The sequence below is a fragment of the Callorhinus ursinus genome, unplaced genomic scaffold, assembly GCF_003265705.2.
Source record: "Callorhinus ursinus isolate GAN/ISIS: 27379988/994484 unplaced genomic scaffold, GSC_fseal_2.0 scaffold5, whole genome shotgun sequence".
NCBI lineage: Eukaryota > Metazoa > Chordata > Mammalia > Carnivora > Otariidae > Callorhinus > Callorhinus ursinus.
This window is the reverse complement of record NW_027397067.1, coordinates 47,448,085-47,472,422: the sequence shown is the minus strand read 5'-3', so window position 1 is coordinate 47,472,422 and position 24,338 is coordinate 47,448,085. Positions and strand designations below refer to the sequence as shown.

General features: G+C 46.3%; 1 long non-coding RNA gene and 1 pseudogene across 1 annotated transcript in view; one reads left to right on the top strand and one right to left on the bottom strand.

Moving 5' to 3' along the window:
- LOC141372821 (uncharacterized) overlaps nucleotides 1–24,338 on the top strand; it is a 68,992-nt gene that overhangs the window by 29,640 nt on the left and 15,014 nt on the right. The window lies entirely within an intron of this gene.
- LOC112822971 (small ribosomal subunit protein uS19 pseudogene) overlaps nucleotides 1–24,338 on the bottom strand; it is a 38,013-nt pseudogene that overhangs the window by 1,285 nt on the left and 12,390 nt on the right.

The window sequence follows — 24,338 nt, the reverse complement described above, 5'->3', positions numbered from 1 at the left end:
GTCCACAGTCACCTTTCCAAGAATACTTCAACTGTGTGGAGCATACAGTAGTTCAGCTTCTAAAGATTGTTTATATCTATGAAGCTGTGTAATCACAGCATCCTTATAAAGCAGATAAATGATACTGGTATTATGCTTTTAAAAAATGGACAAGTAGGGCTCTGGAGCACTTAGGAAGCCAGGACCATGGGAATGAGTGCCTGAGCAGGGACAGCAGTCAACGTCTTCTGAGTGCACCCAGTGTTACCTTTCTATCAGACTAAACTGCTTTCCTTACGGACCAGTTAGGAGGTAGCAGATGTCCACATTGTGTGTGTGCGTGCGTGTGTGACAGAGAGGGACAGAGACGGAGAGAAAGTGCACGGGCAGTTGCAATGTTAAATTTCTCTTTATCCTGGAGCTATAGTCAGGTTTAATCATTCTTGGAATTCTGGTACATGAACAAGGTGTAGTTTTGGACTCATTATTTACACAACATCCTCCCCTCCGTCTTGCCTGAGGGAGAAAGGGGCTTTCTCCAGAGCCCGTGGAGACCTCCCCACCTTATCTTTCCTAGCCGCAAGCCCCCAAGCATGCCTGCTGCCTTCTCAGGACTGTCTCGTGAATGTGACCTGGGGTGTCAGACTGACCACTAACAAGGAAGATAAGCTGCACACAGCTTCTCTCTTCTGTGCTTCCTGCCTTCGCTCATTCTCACCTGGCTGTCGACATAGTAGGCATTCGATCAATATTTATTGATTCGGTTTTGTTGTGAGGTTAGGCTAAGTTGTACCCTAGTTAATGAACTAGTGACTTCAGGGAGAGGCGGGGCTGACAGACACCCTCCCCCCACCCCCCCTGCAAACTCCTGGAGTCTCTCTCCGAGAAGAACGGGAGATGAGGATTGACAAGGGAAATAAGAAGCAGTGCAGCGACAGTGGGGTCCCTGGACTCCAGTCCTGCTGCCGAGGCTCAGCACGTCTCCTGGGAGCCACAGTCTCCGTGTCCCTGCCTGTTACCTGTGGGTGCTCATCCTCACAGCCTGTAGGGTTTACTTCTGCTTTAACATTTTTTCTCTGTGAAAGAGTTCATGCCTTTGCTTACTTGCTTTCATACTCACACTCTGATTCAATACATTAATGGAGTACCTACCAAGTGCCAGGCACTAAGCAGACCAGAGGGTGAGAGACGGGGATGGGGACACAGAGATAAAAAATGAATCACTGCAGCCCTTGAACCCATCTTGCTGGCCGGAGGGAGAGAATGGGAGACATCCGTGTGGAAAACAAATACTGGGCAGGATTAGATTGATAGCTCTTGGGGTAACTCCCACACGCCCGCCTGTCCAGATGACCCTGGCCTCAGGAACGTGGGGAACCGAGGCAAAGCCAAGGGGTAGCTGGGAGGTGGGAGGGCTCAGTGGGATTCTCCTGAGTATTTAATTACATTTGAGGAGTGATAGATCATCTCTCACTGGCCACTGATGATAATTGGAAAATAATGGACATGATGGCTGTGTGTCTAGTTATCTTGGGGGGAGTCCAGAACCCACATGGAGGCGTTCGGGCCATAGTCTGTGTCCACCAAAGAGGCTACCAGCGTTCTCTGACACCAGTTGTTCTGAAGAGCAGTTGTTTCTCAGAAAGCAGCAGAACTCAAGTCAGCCGAGAAAGAGGCCCGTGGGTCTTCTAGGACTATGGCCCTGGAATAGTCTCAGTGGACCTGACCTGCAGTTGAGCGCGTGGCATCACCCCAACACAGCTCAGCTCAGCTGCACACCTGGTGTTCCCAGAGCCCACAGGCCAAACCTTGCTGCCACGGTGTCCACGTTGGGGCTATTGGATGACAGCGCTCCAGTAATACATCCTCGTCACCTGTCTTCACAGGGGGCCAAAGAGGTAGAAGTCCCACCTAGATCTGTGCACACAACCCAAAAGAGAGGCAATGTGGGTGTAATTAAAATTCCACAATGGCAGTAAAAATGACAACACAACTGAATCGATTGCTTATTGTGTGCCAGGCACTGCATTTAGTGCTTTATATACATTCTCTTACTTGGTTTTCAATCCGCTGAGGTAGGTACTATCATTGTCCTCATTTCTAGTGATGGGGAAAGCAGGGCTTGGAGAATTTAAGCAAACAGCACAATAATTAAAATCCAGACAGGGTAACTCCTGACGACTCAATCTTAACCATTACCCGGTATTGCATTTCTGATGTGTCTCACCATCCATGAAAATTAAGCACCAGAACACACACACTTGGAACAGCTTTCTTCTCCTGTGGCTTGAGGTTAGATCTGAGTTTTTTGTGTTTCTGAAGCATTTTTGTCAGGTGCGTGTTTTTAATGTTGTAAGCTACCTCAAATCCTTGATGGAAGTAGGCACATCTTAAAGCTCAATTAAATAAAAAGGCAGAAGAACACACACAGAGATCATGGAAATCGGCTCCAACCTCCGTCTGGTTATAACTGCTTTGGGGTGGGGGCTGGGGGCGCTGTGTGCGTGGCTGCCAGACAGAAGGTTGTTTGAACTTGGCTGGCTATGAGAGCCAACAGAGTGAACTTGAAGAGAAAGATAAACATACAACAACTGTTCAAAGCTTCAGGTGTTATGATTGCTAATTGAGAAAGGCTCTAAATAATACCTGCTGGTGTGTAGGAATTTCACTCCTGGGGATTAGTGGCTCAGGTAACGCTGGGATTCTGTTCCTTCAGATGCCCCCTTAAAGAAAATTAAAGAGGTGTCCTAGTCAATCAGGAGCACGTATGCCTCAGAGTAACCCACAAATAGCACTTTAATTTCTGAACCTTTTCAGTTGTACCCTTCATACACACAGTCTCTCTCTCACACACACACAAACACAATGTTTCTCACACACACACACACACACAGACTCACCACACACAACTCACAGTCACACACATGTGCCCTCAGACACACGCAGGAACACATGCAGGAACCAGTCTTATGCACACTGGCTCTCCAACATATCCATGTGCAGAACACACACCAGCTCCCAGAACACTCATCCATTCACACGCACTTTCTCACACACACACATTCCTACACACACACACACTCACACTCTCTCTCTCTCTCTCACCTGCACAACATACTTCTGGCAAAGCTGCTGCAGCTGTACGAACCTGCCCAATTTCCTTTCTGGGCCAGCCCAGTCAGCATTTTCCCAGGCCCAGGCTCACGTTAGCCACCCTGCTGTCTTCCTCAGAGCCTGGTCACACTGTCCTCGACTCCATGTCACGCATGTGTGAGGGACCGGAGGCTGCTGAAGCAGGCGAGGGTGTGTCGAGCGAGTGGCAGTTGGGGTAGAAGCCGGGAACCCCTCAGCTGACCTCCTCACAGAGACCACCCAGCATCACAGCCCCATTCCGGCTTCTTCCTCTTCCAAACACAGCTTGGTGTGGTAGACTGGGCTTTGGGAAACATATGGCCTGGGTCAAATCACAGTTCTGAGGCCTTGGGCAAGCTCTGTAGACTTCTGAGTCTCGACCTCCTCAGCTGTAAAATGGGGTTAGTATGTCACCGAGTTGTGCAGAGTATCAAATCCCATGCCTGGTATGAACATGCTGTCCCAGTGGGGGCTATTAGCAGTGACTCTTTGGCTGATAAGTTGTAAAATGTCTCTCCTACTCACTCCTGACTCACACTGGCAAATTTCCTGCCAAATGAGTCAGTTTTATGTCAACATAACTTCAAAAATTTAAAAAAACCAAAAGAGGCGCCAATATACTGCACAGATTACCATCACAAGAAAGCATCTTTGTGCTGTTTCTAATAAATGAATGTATGAAGAGAAAACACTTTTAAAACCTTTGTTTTCATGTGTAAAAATTTCAAGTGTAAGTTTACATTTCAAGTGACACAGGCCTCCAACTTCATGTGTAATTTTGAAGGCCAAGAAACAATACCCTCTCTCCTCCCGGTCTGCTTGCTTCTTCCCGGAAGTATTTAATGGTGTTAATTAAGTACTAATTTTTTTTAAGATTTTATTCATTTACTGGAGAGAGAGAGAGAGTACAAGGGTGGGGGGGTCAGAAGGAGAAGCAGACTCCCCGCTGATCAGGGAGCCCTATGCGGGGCTCGATCCCAGGACCCTGGGATCATGACCTGAGCTGAAGGCAGCCGCTTAACCGACTGAGCCACCCAGGCGCCCCTTAAGTACTAATTTTGATAAGAAAAATGTGAAATACCACAGTTCCCCCAGGAGGGGAAGGAGGGGAAAATAGCAGAGAGAGGGAAGCTGCCGATGCTGAATATAAAATATCTCTTTGCATTATTTTTCTGAACATGGTGCCATTAAATACCTTCCCAATGGTGAGGGTGGTTGTAAATACCATTCCTTCGGCCCCTGCTATGTCTCAGGCACTACTCAGCATCTAACATCCTTTGTCTTTCTTCTGCCTTGTGGTTCTGACCACAACTGCAGTGATGTCAATATTGTTATAGTCCATTTAATGCTGATCTCTCTCACTAGAGCACAAGCTCCAGGAGGGGATGGGCCGGCCCGTGCTGATCCCTGTTTCAGTGCTCATCTGTAGTGTGGTGTCTGGCACACGGCGAAACTTAGTAAATGCTCACCGAATGAATGGATGAGCCATAGTCCTTGCAGCAAAGTAGCAAGTTAGGCATAATTATCTCCATTTTACAGATAAGGAAATGAACACTTAGAAAAGTTAAGTAGCTTTCCAAGGAGATACTACTTTGTGTGCTGGGAACCCAACCAAATTCTGTTGATTCCAAAACACATTTGCTCTCTTGGCTACTAATGTGACTCTTTAAATGAGAGCCTCCTCTAAATTGCCTTGGTTTGTGTAAACCCTGAAGAGTATTTGATAATAAATATTTTCCTGGCTTTAGCTCCTTTAGCTGGTCCTTCATCTCCCTGATGGATTATGGTCTTACTTTTAGCTACTCAACTCACTTACTCTTTCCTATCTTACTCTGTGCTGCTTTTGTTGTCAGCCCCTTTCTTTCTGCTCTGAGCAGAGGGCCCATCCCAAGACAACCCTCATTTAATCCTCCAGGGGTCTTTCTTAGTTCTAGTCCCTTCCTCTGCCCCAGGAACCTCAGCCAGGAAGCAGCTCAGGATACATCTCATCACAGCTCCCCCACATGATTAACAGCCACCCTGCCTCCCTGGCTAGAGCCAACAAGAACCTCCTCGTTGCCAAATCCAATAAATACTCCAGTGTTCTCACCCTTCTTGGACTTGCATCTGTATTTGCTACTAGTTCCTGCTCCTCCTGGAAACTACTTGTGTTCCCCACTCTTACCCCTTTTCCTTGGCAAATGGTGATGTTCCAGGGTTCTCATTTCATCCTATGTAATCTCCTGGACTACCTCATCTACTCCCCCGTGGCTTTGAGCACAACATAGAAAGGAGCCTATTTCCCAGGAACTCAATGTTAGTGGGCATGAGGATGATCTGAAGGAGATTGCTCATCATCCTGAATGCTGATTTGTCAGGTCAGGGGAGGGGGCTGCATTCAGATGACTCAGTGCAGGGTGTTCTCAGTTCTCAGACCACGGGATGAAACTCTGTGCCAAACGTTGATATTTCTCAATGTCATGCCCTTCCAAGCTCTAGACTGTGTAGTTGGCTTGATATCTCCTTGGCTTTGGCAGTCACGGCAAGGTGCTGCCCAGATCCCCCTTCAAGGAAGTACTTTCTGCTCCAGCTGCAGGGAATGCTGTCCACATCCAACCTTCATTTGTGCCCCTCTTCCAGAATTGCCTTGGTTGGAAAGACCCTCCTTGTCCAAGGTCACACCAATTCTTGGGCAGCCACATCCAATCACTGATCAGTGTGGGATATAAAGCCTCCACTATCTTGGCCCAACTTGGAACAGCTCCGAAAGGCCATCCTAGTTCTAGGTGAGTTGATGGGCTGGGTTTTCCAATGCTGTGTAACAAAGCATCCCAAAATGTAATGGCTTTAGACAATGGCAACACTTATTTTGCTCATGAATCTGCGGTCTCGGTTTCAGGTTGGAGAAGGAGCAGAGAACATCTCTGCTCCGCTCAGTGCCTGCTGGGGTAGCTTGGAGGTTGGGCCTGGGTGCATTTTTTTTTAAAGATTTTTTTTTTTTTAATTTATTTGAAAGAGTGAGAGAGGGAGTAGAGAGGGACAGAAGGAGAGGGAGAGAGAATCCCAAGCAAACTCCCCGCTGAGCGTGGAGCCCAACCCAGGCTCTATCTCACAACCCTGAGATCACAACCTGAGCTGAAAACAAGTCAGCCGCTTAATCGACTGAGCCACCCAGGCACCCAGGGGCTGGGTGCATTTAAAAACTCTCTCACTCACTCATGTGTCTGGCACCTGGACTAGGCACACTCAAACTGCACAGGGCTAGACTGCTGGCTTCCTCGGGTGTCTCTCTCTACTTCTACATGATCTCTCTACATTCTTTTTCCAACATGGAGCCTCCGGGGAGGCCAAACTTCTTATTGTTGACTCCAGGCTCCTAAAATGCATATGGCAGAGAGGAAGCAAGGCAGACACCATATTGCCTTTTATAACCTAGCCTCAGAAGTCATGCAGCACCACTCTGGTCAAGCAGTTTAAAAAGTACCCCCACGTTCAAGAACATGGAGTGTAGACCCCACCTCTTAATAGAGGAGCATCAAGCTCACTCTAAGAAGAACACGTGGGATGGGCCACAAGTAGGTGTGGCCGTCTTTGGGAAATACACTCTGCCACAGCCAAGGCTGTCATTAGGCCTGCCCTGCAGCTCACTCTCTCCCTCTGCCCACTCCCATTTCTTTCCCCTCCTTTCTGTGTTGTGCTCAAGAACATACCCTAAGAAATACCCTGTTCATCAAACTGTGTTTCAGAGCCTATTTCCCAGGAACTCAGCCTGCGACACTAGCCCCCCCCCAACCAGCACATTCAAGCAAAATCACCATCTTTCCCTGCCTTGTTCTACTCCATCTTTTCCTCTTCTCTGTGCCTTAACTCAGTGAATGGCTTCACCTCCGTCCAGCATTGACCCTCTCCCTCAGGCAGTCACCACGTCCTATCTCTCTGGGATACTGTTCACACACGTCCATTTCTCTTCTTTCCCAGGCCTTGTCCAAGCCACCACACCTCACCCCGATCTGCACAATAGTCCCATAACTAGTCCTCTGTGCCTACTCTTGCCTCCCCACAGCCTCAACTGTACTTGTTGCTAGAATGATCTAAGTCTCATATTTGATTATTTTATTCTTTTTATTCTCCAGTACCCATGTGATAATGCCCAGACTTCTTTTTTTTTTTTTAAAGATTTTATTTATTTGTTAGAGAGAGAGCGTGGGCGAGAGAGAGAGAGTGAGCAAGGGTACAAGCAGGGGGAGCTGCAGGCAGAGGGAGAAGCAGGGTCCCTGCTGAGCAAGGAGCCTGATGCGGGACTCGATCCCAGGGCACTGGGATCATGACCTGAGCCGAAGGCAGATGCTTAACCGACTGAGCCACCCAGGTGTCCCTAATGCCCAGACTTCTTAACTTGACCCACAAGTCCTTTTGTAGTCAGACCTCACTTTCCTTTGGAGTACCCATTTCTCACCCCTACCCATCAAACTCACTCACTGTTTCTTTCAGCTCCTTTGTTATCTTATGAGCACAGTAAAATCTCTCTACCCTTTTAGGGATGTCCCTCTTGGTGGACAGCACTTTCCTCCCACACCCTAGACCATCCTATGTATTTGTCTTTCAGGTTTTCATCCAAATTTTAATTCCTCCAGCAAGCTCTCTTAGACTGGGTGAGGGCCCTTGACCTGAGCTCCTGAGGGGCACCTCCCACCATCGCACGGCCACACTTCAAGGAAAGCCCATTGTGACCACCTTCCCTGGAGACCATGTCATCTTGGTCACCAATGTAGCCAAGACACTTAGCCCAGTGTATAGCACACAGGTTGCTATATACAACAGAGCAGGTTGTGCACTGGTCAACTCCAAGGCACTCCATTTGCTTAAACTACACTGTGGACACATCCCCTAGAATTATGTAGTACCCACCCTAAGCACACACAGTGGCCCGGCCAAAAGTTTTAATTGTATAATCAAATAAATACATGAATTATGCTATCTTTGGTGCTCTCTGTTAACCATGAGATTAATGTCTGGCAAAAGGAAAATTATCTGATTTCAGTAGTCTCTCTTCCAATGCCAAAGAATGCAACATTCACAACTAGAAAGGAAAAGGCAAAAGCCTAAAGCAGTGGTTCTTAATCCTAGGTATACTTTAGAATTACCTGGGGAGCTCTGGAAAAATACAGATGCCTGGGCCTCACCATAGGCCCATCCCAGAAGCTCTGAGGGTGGGGCCCAGCAGTGGGATTTTTTTACTTCCCCCGAGGTGTCTCTCCTGTGCAGCCAAGGTTGAGAGCCTCTGGCCTAAAGAGCATCCAAGCACATCCAAGGAGCTTAAGAAACCCACCCAGCAATCATTAACCTTCCTCTCAAACACCTCATTCAGGAGCCACAGGGCTGGGCACCCAGGGTGAAAACCTTTCTGGGTTAAGTGTCCTTCTCTGGATTCAGAGATTCAGATTCAGAGATGAGTTTGTCATATTCACCAGTTCATAGTACGCTGTCTTCATTGGTCCATGCAAGGCCCTCTCTCGTTTTATTTCTTTATTCCATTTTACTCCGTTCTCCCTCCAAGTTTCTTACCCTCACCATGGGCAACCATCCAAATACACGGGACGCAGGTACAATATATACTCGAGTTCATATGCCTTCTTATAAAAATGTGTTTTGCTGCTTTCTCTGCCTGTACTTTTTTTATGTATAGGCATTGTGCCTCATTCTGATAGTTAATTGTTCACTCTATCCATGCTGCTCCATCCGTGTTTCACTCCATCCAGTCTGTTGGTTCCTGTCTGTGGCAGAGTATTCTAGGCTGTGCTTCCACACGCTTGCCCCGTCCACACCCCCGGCGGTACTCACCCACATGCTTCCAGCCCCCAAACACCACAGCACTGCCAGAGCCATCCTTGTGTGTGTTCCCTTGGGTACACACGTGCGAATTTATCTGCAGTAAGGACTCCCTCTGGTTTATCAGCTATATATTTTGGGTCGCCTTACTTAACGTGTTTTTGCATAATGGGTATTTTTATACCAATATACCAAAAAGAAAAATCCAAGTGATTTGTGTGATATAATAATAGGGCCCAAACACAATGTGTGAGTGGCTATAAGAAAACAATATAACACATTCCTAAGAAGAGCTGGGAATCTTGGCATCTTGGTAATACTCTATCGGGCTGGATTTCAGTAAAGAGATGGTCTCCCTCAGGGACCACCGGATCGCTTTAAATGTAACCCCTGTGAAAAGTAAGCATTTCTTGGATTGTTTCAAAATGTCACAGAATAAGACTTCCAACTCCTGTGGATGTGAGCTGGACCTCTTACAGGTTCAAAAGGGGCAAAGACTAAATCAAGAAATCAAGTTGTATACATTCAACCTAGCCTCTGTTGACACAACTAGGCAGAATCAGACATTCTATTTAGGAAAGAAAAATGTTGCCAAAACTCTGCTTATTATAATCAACATTAGAGACTGAATGGAATGTTTAGAGAAGACCCTTCAACATTTAATTGGCGAATATCCTGAGTGGTCGTAGTCCACTGAAAATCCTCTGTATAATTGCTGTGTTATGTAATGTACTGATATCTCTGAGATTTCCAAACCAAGTATCTGTGTTTCAAAGCAGTTGTCACATTAGCATGTTAGCAGAAGTATTAGGCTAATGCTGAGACTTCTGATGGCGTTTCTGCTTGACCGGAAGCCTCAACAGTTACTGAGCATTTACTCTCTAGCTAGTAAGAGAGAGGTGGTTAATATCACAGGCCGCCTCCTGGCTCAGTCACCGAGGGCAAGTTCAGTCACCGAGGGCAAGGTGGCTCATCTTCTGTGTCTCAGTTTCCTCACCTGAACAACAGGGGTGGTGTTAGGACATGCTTTTGGGTGGTGGTGGCAGGATTTAAGAGGATAACACGCGTAGGGCACTTTGCAGATAGTAAGACTCATGGTGTCATAGGGCCTTGGAAATACTGAGCAAATATCCTTGTGATGATTTATTTGGGCATCCTGCTCAGAGCCGGGATGTTTCAAGCCCAAGTAATTTCTTTAGGTCCATTTATTTAATGGGACTGTCCTTCTCTGTCTAATCCCGTAGCACGTGCTCTTCTGCTGTCTGACTCCCTGTGTCCCCAGGCAACTAAACCACACAAACTCTTTCACTCATCCATTGCTGTAGACAGCCTGTAGTTTCATATGCCTTTGTTTTATCTACCAGCTAGATTAAAATTGGAGGGAAGTGAGAGCAAGGCAAACCAAGAAATAGACTCTTAACCACGGAGAACACACTGATGGTTACCGGAGGGGAGGTGGGCAAGGGCGTGGCGGAAACAGGTGATGGGGATTAAGAGTACACTTGTGGTAAGCACCGGATGAGGTATGGAAGGGCTGAATCGCTGTACTGTACCCCTGAAACTAATATTACACTGTATGTTAACTAACTGGAATTTAAATAAACACTTAAAAGAAAAAGTAAAAATAGATTTTTAAAAACCATAATAAAATTGGAGGGAAGTAATGATGTCTTCTCAGAAAGCCCTTGGCAAGTTCAAGGACACACAATAGGCTGGTAAATGCTTATGTATAAATTTACGAAGTCCTTTTGACTTTGGCTCATGTAAGAATTGTACTTTCTTAATATAGTCTATGAGTGTATTAATGAAACCTGAACAGGGTAGCTTTTCCTTCCCTCTTCCCTAGAGAAGTTAGGCTAGCGTTTTTCTGCAGGCAGCTTTAGCCAGGTATTCCATGGTATGGTTCCTTTTCCCCCCAAGCTCCCATCAGGGTCAGCTTTGGACACAGATAGATCTTCAGTCCTATTACTTGTCCACGGAAGGACTTCCTGTTGAAGTCATTGAGCAGCACAAATCCTGTTTGGTGTGTGTGAGTCCATGTGCATGCGTGTTTTTGTTTGAACACACAAACACTTCCCTTTTACACTGGTGTTTCAGCCTCTCAGTGCTCACATACCATCACAGACCATTATCATTCATTATTATGAAACATGATTATCTTTTACAGGTAGGAAGTTGGATGCATTTCAATTGCTTCACTCAGCCACTAATTGGTTCACGTACTTTTCTGACATTCAAGTTTAAACGTATTTCTTCCATAAACAGGGGCAATACTTTCCATTTGGGGGATATGGCCTACACATTCTTCTATGATGCTCACTCCTAAAGCCCAAGCTGATTTCTGCAGACCATCATTGTGCCTTCTGTAAAGAATGCCCCCCCCCTTTTTTGAGAGAGAGTGAAAGTAGGGGAGGGGCAGAGGGAAAGAGAGAATCTTAAGCAAGCTCCACACCCAGATGCAGAGCTCCATCTCACGACCCTGAGCTCATGACACGAGCCACAATCAAGAGTAGGGATGCTTAACTGACTGAGCCACCCAGGAGCTCCAGAATATTTCCCCTTCTGATGTGATTTTTGCTTTAGCTGACTCTATGGGTGCTACTGATGACTTGATGGATTTTAGTTCTATATTTCTACATCCAAGGAATTTTCATAAGCACCGGCGCCACCTCTCCCTTTTTAACTTCAATATTAATTTTTATTTTATTTAATTATTTTGTACCTTACCTTGTCTCGGAAAGGACTTATGATGGCTAGTTTAAGCAAAACGATCCTTCATCATGTCATTTGTTTAGTAAATCTTGCTACCTTCTCTGAGTTTTGAATCGATGATCTTCTCTCAGGATCTTGAATCCCAGCCTCTGGAGCAGAAACCAGAGGTCAGGCGTGGGCTGAAGGCTCTGGCAGGTGAGGGCTCTGGGGCAAAGCGAAGGGAGGACCGGAAAGAGCCAAAGCAACCGGATGTGACTCCTCCCTTCACACTTACAGTCTTAGTTGTCTGCTCCCGTCCATATTTATTTCTAACCAAAGCCTGTGGCTAAAGAATGTTGACTTTTATTCTCGGTAAGGGCAGGAGGCCAGATCAGCTGATGTCCTCATGTCCTTCTTGGCACTAACTCAAGACATTTCATCCTGAAGCCCTCTCAGGGATACCCGGGTGAGACATTAGAAAGCGTTTGGTTCACGCAATTTGCTGCGTCCTTTCCACGTTGGCTAAAATATTTCAAATCCAAGCTCCCTCCGCTCTGTCTCTAACCGCCATCAGGCCCAGGACGGTCTTGTTTCTTCTGCGTCCAATTTTGTTTCTCTTCTCTGAACTTGGGAGCTCTGGGGGTCTCTGGAAGGTAGGGCCCTGGCATTCTTGTATCCCCCACACGGTCCAGAGTGCTTCGGGGTGTCATCCTCCCTCGGGTTCAGCCTCCTCTCTGGCCTCTCCAGCCACTCCCTGCATCTCGGCTTTTGGAGCATGGCTTTTCAGACCTCATTCTCTCATAAAACTTTCTAACTGCTAGAATCCAAACTAAAAGCAAAAATGTGCCTCTGTACCCAGAATTCTTTTCTAAGCATTATAAAAAAGTTCTTCAGAATGTGGCGGAACAAGTGTCTTTTAAATACTTCGGGGGGGTGAAAATGGCTAATCTAGGGGCTCAAAAAGCAACTGCTCCCAAGGGGCCCACACACCTTCCTTTGAAAGGTCACGTGTTCACTTGATTTTGAATTTGAGGCTCGCAAGAATCTTTTGATCCCTTTCATTATTGCCTCAGAGCCTCATTAACTAATTATTTGACCTCTGACTTGTTTAATTACAGAGTGGATTGAGTATTCTTGGGGCAGCTTCTTGTAGAAGTAAAAAGCGTAGGCCTCAATCCCATAGGCTCTGCCTCTGTCTCAGCTGGCTGACTGTGGGCAAGTTATTTCATGTCTTGAAACTCAGTTTCTTCATCTGTCAAGTGGGCATGGTCACACCTGTGTTCTGCGGTGGTTCTCCAGATTCAATGAGAAAACACACAACGAATGGCTCACTGAACAGTCTGGGGTAGTGACCAGGTGGGAAGCCGTGCCTGTCTTCGTGCTGCCAAGAGCCTGGGAGGGAGCTACAAACTGGTTTTGGTAGAGTATAGACATTCCTGAAGAGAGAGATGCGTAAGCAGAGACCTGCGGATGGGTAGGGGTTAGGCAGGGAGGGTGTCCCAGGCAGAGGGAAGAGCAGAGGCAGCGTGCCCTACATCAAGGATGGGGAACTGCTAGGAGTAAGCCCGGAGAGAGGAATCTCAGTTCCACCATCAAAGGCCACATATACCATGCTTAGAAGATCAGTTAGGATGCTGTTACATTAATTCAAATGCAAAAGCTCAGTGCTCTAAGTGGGAGTCAAAGCGATGAGGATGTGGAGCAGTCGGTAGATTTGAGAGAGATTTAGGAGGTAGAATTGACAGCATTTGGTGATTCATTGGATGTGCTGGGTTCAGTCAGCCCCAATTCAACAACTGTTTGTCGAGTACACCCTCTGTTCCAGGTAGGACCTTGACTGATTTGCTTCCTTATCAACCCCGAGGCCAAATGTCCAGCAAACCTCCTCATCCATCCCCAGAGCCCAGGCTGCTTCTGCCTGGGGCAGGGCTCTGACCCTGCCCAGTGGAGTATGCTTGGGGTAGTCCTGGGCCATTCTGATTTTAGAAAGGGCAGGGCTTTAAAGAGAGCTGTCAACACGTGAGGATTTGGGAGCTGATTACCCAGTTAGAAGATTCTCTCAGCCTTTAGACTCCTCTCTCTGAAAGCCTGCTTTGTGACCAGTGTGGTGACCTAAAGAAAGGGTCAGAGAAGGACAGTCACCCAATATCGCTACTGCCATGTGGTCATTTGGATGAGCTGTAGCCAATGGAGGAGGAGGAGGGTAGGAAAACCCCAGCCATGATCCAGAATACCCTCTCTCTCAGAGTGCCTTTTCTCATCATGCTTTGGATTCTTTGATCCTAAAATCTGTTTAAAACCCCTGATCCCTTACCAACAGATGGCAAGTAGAGGCATCAAAAAGCATGAGGGACGGCTGGGGAAGGAGCCTGGGATTGAAGGCAGGGCATGGGCTGAGAACTGCTCTGGTGTGGGGACGCCTGGGTGGCTCAGTGGGTTGAGCATCTGCCTTCGGCTCAGGTCATGATCCCAGGGTCCTGGGTTCGAGTCTCACATTAGGCTCCTTGCTCAGCGGGGAGCCTGTTTCTCCCTATGCCTACCACTCCCCCTTGCTTGCTCTCTCTCTCTGACAAATAAATAAATAAAAATCTAAAAAAAAAGAAAGAAAGAAAGAAAGAAAAGAACAACTCTGGTGTGTAAGGAGCCCCCCTTCCCAGTGTTGGAGAACGACAAGTAAAGAACTCTGAGTTATTTTGAAGTTACTTTTTGATCATTAGACCTACCATTCTGAAACGGGCCACGTGGGTCACTATTTTAATAAGTTTTATGTCAGTAACAACAACCAAAAGAGCTGACATTAAATGCATATTATGTGTGAGGCCCCATACCAGGCAGGAAACGCTGCTATCTCATTTATTCCGCACAAGGAAGCCATGTCCTGAGTAGGACAACTGTTGCCAGTCTGCAGAGAAGGAAGCTGGAGTAGCTGGCTCCGCGTTCCGCGGCCAAAACATGGTGGAGTGAATCCGGGAAGAGCATGAGAATGAAGACGTTTGGTGTTTGATGGAAGCTGATGGCTCAACAATTCATTCTGTGTGGAAAGTTTTGTGTTTGGTAATGAGAAAATAATGCTAATCAGGTCTGCTGTGTCAATACTGTGTAATGTTTATTTTAAAGCAACCGCAGAGTGGTCCACACATTCCCGAAGATCTTCACAAGGAGACAGAGGGCCCGTTCGTCCAGTGTGACCTCTGAAGGCCCCTTCCATCCATACAGCCCCTGTGTGTGTATGTGTGTGTGTGTGTGTGTGTGTGTGTGTGTCTGGGCACGGGGTGGGCCAGGGGGTCATGGCACCCACAGCATGAAGCAGCCCTCGTGAGTGAATGCACTCCAAGGAGCAAGCCAGGCAGGCTTCTGGATGGAGTCCCCCACCTTGAGCCCATGCACCTTACACTCTGCCCTCCCTGAAGGGAGCCGCTGGTGAGAAGGATGCTAAGCAGACTGCCCGACTCCACCATCCCAGAGCCTCAAGGAAGTTTCTCTCTTGGGAGCCAGCCCTGCAGGTTTGGCTCTGGCAGACAAGTCTGAGCTGGATGAATGAGCAGGAAGTGCCAGATCCTGCCCTGCCCACAGTGATCCCGAGCTTTTTGTAGAATAACCTGTCCAGCCCAAGAGGAGAGCCTCCCCCCCACCCTCCGCCACTAGCGCCAGCAAACTGGCCTGATAGCACTGTCCATCTCAGAAGAGAGCTTGTGTTCTTTGCCTGGATTTTTGAAATTCCTTAATTGGAGCTCTTGAGAGGCAGCATCTTGCAATGTCACTTCTCCGGCAGTGATTCTGCTAGCCCACAATATTCACCAACCCCCACAGTCCCTTAAATGCGGAGCCTGACTAATTGCAGGACATCTGGTAACTCATACCCCCTCTCTAGGCCTCAGATTCTTTATCTGCAGAATGAAGCGTTTGGATTCAGTGAGCCCCGAGTTTTGGTTCTGAATTCCTTATCAGCAGGATAAAAAGGATAGTCCATACTACCAAAGCAATCAAAAGAATCACCTCTCCTGGGGCGCCTGGGTGGCTCAGTCGTTAAGCGTCTGCCTTCAGCTGGGGTCATGATCCCAGGGTCCTGGGACCGAGTCCCAAGTCGGGCTCCCCGCTCAGCGGGAAGCCTGCTTCTCCCTCTCCCACTCCTTCTGCTTGTGTTCCCTCTCTCACTGTGTCTCTCTTTTTCAAATAAATAAATTAAATCTTTTAAAAAAAATCACCTCTCCCACTTAAAAAAGCTTGAACTCACTAGACGAGACACAGAAGGGAAACACAGCTTAAGAAGGATGTCTTGTATTCTATCCAGATGTCCCAAGAGGAGAAGTCCCCAGACCTGGTAACCTCATCAAAATGGACCCAAGCTGATCCAGGTCCCGCTAGCAGCACCCACGCCTCCCACCCAGCCCCAGATAGCAAAATGAAGACGCATCAGCATGCCTGTGATAGGATCCCCCCTACTTTGAGTGGTGCTGGAAAAGGCCTGAGAACCTGTGTAGCCTCCTTCTACTCTTTACTAGAGAGAGGAAGCTAAGCGCAAACAGTTCCCACGACTTAAGGTCTCACTGGTTGTAGGTTTGAGGCTGAGCCCATAGGCCACATTCTCTGCTGCCGGCCCAGGGCCAGAAAGGAGAGGGAGTTTTCACCTGTGAAGCTCTTCCATTGTTATCCCCCTGGGGAATTCACTCTCCATTTGGCCAGGGTGGACAGCCTGTGATTTCCATGAGTGATTTAGGCTAGTAGATTTTATTTCAGGAGCTTTGCGACCCCGATCTTTGCCTCGCTGGTCAACTTCAATTACTGCCATGTGCTAGTCCAGACACCCCAAGCGGTGCTTGATCAGCTTTACCACCCCCGGTGAGAAAGGAGGAAAGGCTCTGCACCCCGTTAAAAAGTCATCATTTGGATTTAAATCAGCCCTGGTGAAAATAATCAAGGGAATTGGGGCACTATAGAAAGGTCAAAGGTTTGCAGGTTTAGGGTTTCGTGGGAACATATGCATGTTTGGACCAGACCCAAGTGCCTGGTTGACCTGTTTGACAGGTAACAATTAGAGAGTAGGAGCTTGCCCGGCTGGAATGTGGCTGCAGAGGCCGGCAGGAGGATCTGGTTTACCTGCTCAGCAGGTGGGGCCGGCCCTGTCCGACAGGCATGTGCACGCACAACATTCCAGAGAATCGGTTTTCTTTTAAAGACACGGCAATGACTCCAGGGCACAAAAGGGTTGGGTTGAGCCCTGGCTGGAAGCCGTTAGCTATTTGCAAGGTAAAGAGGCAAAATAAATAGTTCCCTCTAGACAGCTCAGGGAAGAAACTGTAAAGACAGTCAGGACTTTTTTTTTTCTTTTTTTAAATGTCTAAAATGAAAATGTGCTTCTTGTCTCAAGACCTGAGAAACTGTGGACTGGTACAAAATGCCAAAGATAATAGAAGTGAAAAGTCTTTCCCCTTTCCCCTGACTTTTTTTTTTCTTTTTCTTTTTAAAGAGGCCATAATATTATTGAGAGCAAAACGTAGGCTCCTTGAAGGATGCTGTCTGGCTTGCGACAGTCTAGGAATGTTTGCTACTTTTTTTTAGCACAGCTGCCGAAGACCCCCAGGAGAGTAAAGTTCCGGGTTTTTTTCCTCAATAAATTGTACATAATCTGTCTATTTTGAAAGTAAAAAATACTGTTTTGAAAAAACATAATTAAAGAAAGTAGGTTTGTGGTTGAAATAATAGATCAGGATAATATAATATATGTAGTATATATAGTGTAATGGGGAGTCTACACAGACATAGACCCACGTGCATCACATGACTTCCTTTTGATTCCCAGGGGTTTGGGGATATTGCTTTAACTTCCGTGTATCATATTCATCATTGATGAGAAAGGGGAGAATCAAGCCAAAGAAGATTGGACCTGAAAGTTGATTGCAATGTTAAAGGCAACATGGCTAAAACAAATTCAAAACTCTGAAAATTTCCAAGTAATTAATTTATTTTTATTTTTTTAAAAGATTCCATTTATTTATTTGACAGAGAGAGAGGGGGGGAGAACGAGCACAAACAGGGAGGAGAGGGAGAAGCAGACTCCCCGCCGAGCAGGGAGCCTGACACGGGGCTTGATCCCAGGACCCTGGGATCATGACCTGAGCTGAAGGCAGATGCTGAACCAACTGAGCCACCCAGGCACCTCCAAGTAATTAATTTTTAAAAAGATTTATTTATTTGAGAGAGAGAGAGTGAGCAGGAGGCAGAGGGAGAGAGAATCTGAAGCAGACTCTGCACTGAGTGTAGAGCCCAATGTGGGGCTCGATCCCATGACCTTGAGATAGGACCTGAGCCGAAACCAAGAGTCGGTGGCCCAACAGACTGAGCCACCGAGGTGCCCCTCCAAGTAATTAATTTTTTAAAAAATTTGCCAAGTGAGGGGCACCTGGGTGACTCTTCAGCTCAGGTCATGATCTCAGGGTCCTGCTCTGCAGGGACTCTGCTTCCCCTTCTCCCTCTGCCCCTCCCCCCTGTTCATGCACACTCTCTCTCAAATAATAAAATCTTTTTTTTTTAAGATTTGATTTATTTATTTGACAGAGAGAGACACAGCGAGAGAGGGAACACAAGCAGGGGGAGTGGGAAAGGGAGAAGGAGGCTTCCCGCTGAGCAGGGAGCCCGATGCAGGGCCCGATCCCAGGACGCTGGAACCATGACCTGAGCCGAAGGCAGACACTTAACGACTGAGCCACCCAGGCACCCCTCAAATAATAAAATCTTAAAAAAATTTGCCAAGTTAGTTTTCTTTAAAAACCAACAAGAAACCTCCCCTTCTTTCACATTGTCTCCCTTCATTGCAGAAAATATGTGAGTAACCTCCACATAAATGGGGGTGCTTCCCCTGCCTCTGTGTGCTCCCAAAGCTCTGAAGTCCATCATTGGATGCACATCCCTGGAGTCCTGGTAGTGAGATGGCAGGGCAAGGAAGGATTGGCAGCTGGTGATTACACAGAAAGAGCCTTGCCAGTTCAAAGAGTTAATTATAGTGAAGCAAAGGATCTTAAAATTCAATTGGCAGAAACAAACAAGCAAACAAAAACTTAGCCATCTCATTGTTGACTGGTGCTGGTGGTAAAACAGCTGCTATTGTGGCAATTTAACTCTTTAGGTATCTGTGTAATGTGAAGATTCCTGCCTGCAGCCCATCGACCAGGACTGATCAGAAGTCGGTAGTAATAGTAACAAAACATCAGAAACAGTAACCGATCAGAAGTCAGTAATAATAGTAACAAAAAACCAGAAACAGTAACCACTCTCAGTTCGTGAGCTCTTACTTGGTGAGATGTGCTGTTCCAAACTATCCCCATTTTCTCATTTAATCCCCGCCACAATTCTGAGACAGGTTTTATTATGATCTCCACTTTACAGACTAGATCGCGACACAGAGACGTTCTAGAACTTCTCTAAGATCACACTGTTGGTAGGTGCAGAAGCAGGGTCTGAACTTAGGCAGTTCATTCATTCGTTCAGCTTTGAACTCCTGTTCTGAGACAGGCACAGTGCCAGGGATTTACAAGACCGTGACGAAGTTTTGGAGTTGGTCCTTCACGGACAAATCAGAAGTCACAGAATCTAGTTACTGTTTCTGATTCCAACACCGATTCTCTTGACTATCCTCTAGACAGCCCCTTACGGGTGCACATACTTTTAAAGGCTGCAGTTGTGTCTGAGGCCACCGACCACCATACCAGAGACCACTACTTCACCCACGCCATCCCTAGCCATGCCGGGACACCCTTAGTTGCAGCATCATCACGCAGCAAAGGACAATGGCCATTTTCTAGGGCATCTACTACATGTATACTCCAGGCCTGCTTTCCTTTATTCGCCTAATTAGTGTGGGAGCAGTAAATCCAAGTTTGAAAGTCCTGCAAACAGAGCTTACTCTGGGTGTGAGAAGCCCCTTCCATCACTGAGTATTTTATCAATAACAGGTATTTGCTTGTTGGTTTTTACTTCTTGATAATTAGAACTGGATCTTCACAGATTCTGATATAATGACTGCTTCCAGTGAATCCTGAAAAAAAAAAAAAGAAAAAAATTAGTTTGCACTTTACCCAAAGGAAAGTACCATAAAGCCGTTTCCTTACTCTGTAGCATTGCACATTTTCCCACAAGGTCGTTTATATTTCCCAACTGATATTTCCTTCTGATAGTGTCTATAAACTCTGCACTTTGTGCTCTTTGACCAATCTGTCTTTCGTGTGCCTTTGAGCAAACTCTGAAGGACAGACATGATTTCTCTGACAATGACCCACTTTCAGTGGCCACAGAAAGGCTGAATGGCCACTTACTTGGGGTAGAGTAATAATAATAAATGGTAATAATAGTAAGTGTGCTGAGGGCCTGCTATGGGCTAGACGTACTGTGCCAAATACTCTACATGCATTGTCTCATTGAATAATTACAGTGGCCATAGGTATGTATTATGATTACAGGTACCAGGGAAGGAAGCCTGCTCACAAAGCATACATAACTCACGTGAGGTCATATAGCTAACTAATGGCAATGCTAAGAGGCAGGACTAGGCCCATTAGGCAGTAGTGGGCATTCTGCATCAGGCAGAGTGTAAAAGCAAATGACCAGTTGGTCTTTAAGGTTTTGTGATTCGGAGATGCTCTTCTCTACTCTGCTTTGAACAACGCATATCAGAAGTGTTAACCTTGAGTTCCCTGGTCCCCATGCTTTAAGTGGGAAAAGAAAAAATCTGAAGCAGGTTTTAAGGAGAACCACCAGTGGAGAAGCTACTCAAACCATGTCATGTGAGGAAGAGTTTATGGAACCAGAAATCTTTATAGCCAGATTTGAGGACACTGGGACTGGGGTGTTGGGGCAGAGCAGGGAGGAGAGTATGCTAATGACCTTCAAATAATTGAAGGACTGTCAGATGCAAGAAAGAATAGGCTGGTGTTGCATTGGCTCCAAGTTGGAAACCCAGGACCAATAAGGGGGAAGTTGGAGGGAAACAGGTGTTGATCCTATATTAAGGCAAGTTTGTTTTTCCTCAGACTAGAAAGTGGTGGAAAGAATGGTTGAATGCTGGGGCGCCTGGGTGGCTCAGTTGGTTGAGCAACTGCCTTCGGCTCAGGTCATGATCCTGGGGTCCTGGGATTGAGCCCTGCGTCAGGCTCCCTGCTTCTCCCTCTCCCTCTGCCTGCCGTTCCCCCTGCTTGTGCTCTCTCTCTCTCTCTGTCAAATAAATAAAATCTTTTGAATAAAGAATGGTTGAATGCAGTTCCATCACTGTGGTAAGCATTTGTTGTTTTGCTTCCCAGAGTCCATTCCTCTTTATTCTAAAAGCAATGGCCTGATTTCTTTTGAGGAAATGACATTTCCCCATTGACAGCAGTCCTGGGGGGACAATCAGTCAATTTGTACTATTCACCCCTGGCCCAGCGTTGAGCATGTGACCCACGTTGGCCCAGCCAGATTCTTTTCCCCAGGATTCTCTATCTTGAGCTGAGTGACATGAGGGTGGAAAACGGCCAGAGCTGATTCTTTCCTGAGCAGAGCCCTGACCAATGAGAATACCAAAATACCAGACACATTTTATGTAGCAAGCATCTCCTTCAAGTTATATTTTCCCACCATTTCCTTCCAGTCTTTAAAGAGAATCATCATGTAGTGAGCACTGGGCATTATATGCAACTGATGAATCACTAAACTCTACCTCTCAAACTAATAATACCTTATATGTTAATTATTTTTAAAGAAAAAAAAGAGTTAAGCTGATCCCCCCCAAAATAAAGAGAATCATCAAAGCTTGTATCTGCAACCGAAATTCCTTATGATGTGGTTTGCCTAAAGAAGAGAATTATTACCATCCCTGTTCCTTATTCTTTAGCATTCTCTCAATTCCATGTGCTATTTAGGTCTTCCCAGTAAACTCTATTTTTGCTTAAGTTAATAGGAATTTTTTCAATATGAGCAAAAAGTTCTAACCGACACAACCATTGACAAGACGTGTATGGCTGTGATTGAGGGAAACAGTTTGACCTCTCTGAGCCCCAGTTCCCTCATTTGAAAATGATCTCAGTGGGTTTTAGAGTATAACAAGAGTCAGCATCTATAAAGAGAAAGGCACATAGTAAGTACTCAATAAATGCTGGTTCTCTTCTCTTTCTCCTTTAAAACATATTTTCAGAAAAAATATTTACAGAGTAGCTAGCATAGTGCTTAGCACATAGCAGGTGTTCAATAAATGGTACAGTAAATGGTAGTTATGGAAGGGATTCACTTGTAATTTTCTGTCACTGGAGGTATTCAAGTCTGGACCAGAAAATGATTGACCAGAGATTTACAGAGGTGATTCAACCATGAGATGAGTGGCTGACTGGGCATGATAGCATCATTTCTTTCTTTCTTTTTTTTATTTTTCTTTTAATTTTTTAAATTAATTAATTAATTAATTTGGGAGAGAAAAAGAGACCAAGCATGAGTGGGGGGCAGAGACAGAGGGAGGGGGAGAAGCAGACTACCCGCTGAGCAGGGAGCCTGATGCAGGGCTTGATCCCAGGACCCTGAGATCATGACCTGAGCTGAAGGCTCAGGCCACTTAACCGACTGAGCCACCCAGGTGCCCGGCATCATTTCTTTCTTACACCAAGGGTCTGTGATTCTACACTAGAGAGATTGAGCATTGGATGTGCAGGAGATGTGCAGCTCCTTTAAAGCAAAATGGCAGAGGTAAGTGTCTTGGAATGAGGATGGAACATGGTTGGGTACATCTCTTTGGCTGATGTGCAAGCCAACATTGAGAAGATGTCACTAACCAACCTGCCCTTGGAGAGAGCTCTGATGGGTCACCCATTAGTGTTCTATAGATTGACTCATTCTGTGCTTCCACCAGTTTTGTCTTTTTTTTTTTTAAGATTTATTTATTCAAAAGAGAGAGAGAGAGAGAAGGGAGGGGCAGAGGGAGAGAGAGAGAATCTCAAGCAGATTCCCCCCTGAGTGTGGAGCCCAATGCAGGCTCGATCTCATGACCCTGAGATCATGACCTGAGCTGAAATCAAGAGTCAGACGCTTAACCAACTGAGCCACCCAGGCGCCTCACCACCAGTTTTGTCTTAATCAGGAACACAGACTCAGTCACATTGTTCCAGAAATAATGGAGTTTATTGAGAGGACATACATGCATGGGAGTCCTGGAAAAGCCAAGGTACCCAGTCACAGGAAAGGCAGGAATCAAGGCAGCTCTGTGATATGCTCTTTTCGCATTTCCAACTCTCTCCGTCACAGCAAAGTCTCTTTCTGTATGTTGTCTCCTTTAACTTCTTCCTTGCCAGCTGGCTACTTCTGGTTATTTGTCTACACATAGCCCAAAATGGCCATTCGGTCCCCAAATCTGCATGGTCTTCCAGGTCCAACCACCATAACTAACTTCCATCTGAGTGTCTTTACCTAAATCCTGAGAGAAGGATTTGACTGATGGTTGAGTCAGGCAATGTCACAGGCCACCCATGGGCCATCCTGGAGACCGATGTTCTCACCAGGTACAATCAGCTGAGTCTGGGGAGATAGGCTCACCTTGTGATGAGATAGGCTCACGCAGCAGGAGATGTGGACTGCTCAGGAAGCATTAGCAAAATATCTGGTAAGAGGCATCTTACCTGTGATGATACAAAAATCCAAGATGCATTCTTACATATTAAACATCTCCTTTAGGGTATATTTTTCTACCATTTTCATCTAGTTTTTAAAGAAAATTTCCAAGGTTTATATCTCCAACCCAAGCTCCTTATGATGTGGTTTACCCTTGAAGATGATCTCTGGTGAGAATTTGGACATTTCCCTTCAGTGGCGAATACAGAATGTCGACTGGGTCTTCAAATGTGTTGCATAAAATTCGTGAACTAACAGGGAAGTGTTTCAACCAAAAGGCTTTGGTTTCCAATTGGAGGACAAGTGGAAGGAGGACCTCAGGCCATGGGAGTGGGGAGAAGATGACTGTAATAAGGGAGTTGAGTGAGAGAGCTGGGGAGGAGCCAGAGGCCAGGTGAGAGCTGGAGCTTGGAGTGGGAGGCAAGCCAGCCAAGACCGCAAACCGGACAGGAACTGCTGCTTTCCCTGTGGATCCCAGAACACCTAAAGTGAAACCAGAAAAGAGTAGAGAGTCAGGTAGAATGAGAGAGCGGGGTTGGGTGAGGGCTCAGCCCCCATGACCGTGTGGAGTACTGGCTGTGCACCAGGCACGTAAGCTCTCTCCAGGCTTGGAGCTGTGTTTTTATCTCATGAGACTCTAATCATCAGCTTGTATACAGTTTGACTACTTGTAAGGTATTAGCTATGGTGGTCTCATGGCCTCTGATGAAAGGGGGTTTAAGGAGTAAGAAGGAGGATCCATTTTTAAGACCAGGTAAATGTCTTAAACCATATTTAACACAAAGGAGAGTGCAACATTCTAAAAGAGCCCTTGGACATAATGCTCCCTGAGAAGTTTTGAAAGCCAGTCCAGGGATTGCCCTATAATTTGTTGTAGTCTTGCATGCCATTCAGATGCTTGTGAGATCCGACCACAGGGCTGGACTCACGTCTTGCCAATTATTTGGGGATCCTCCTTTGACATCGTGTCTCTAAGAAAACATTACCACAAGTTTCTCTGTAGGAATGGGAGGTTTGATGGATTATCCATGTGCCTCCAGGGACTGGGCTAGAAGATTCTGGGTCTAGAATTTGGGGCCCACACACTTCAAATTTGAGGATTAATGCTT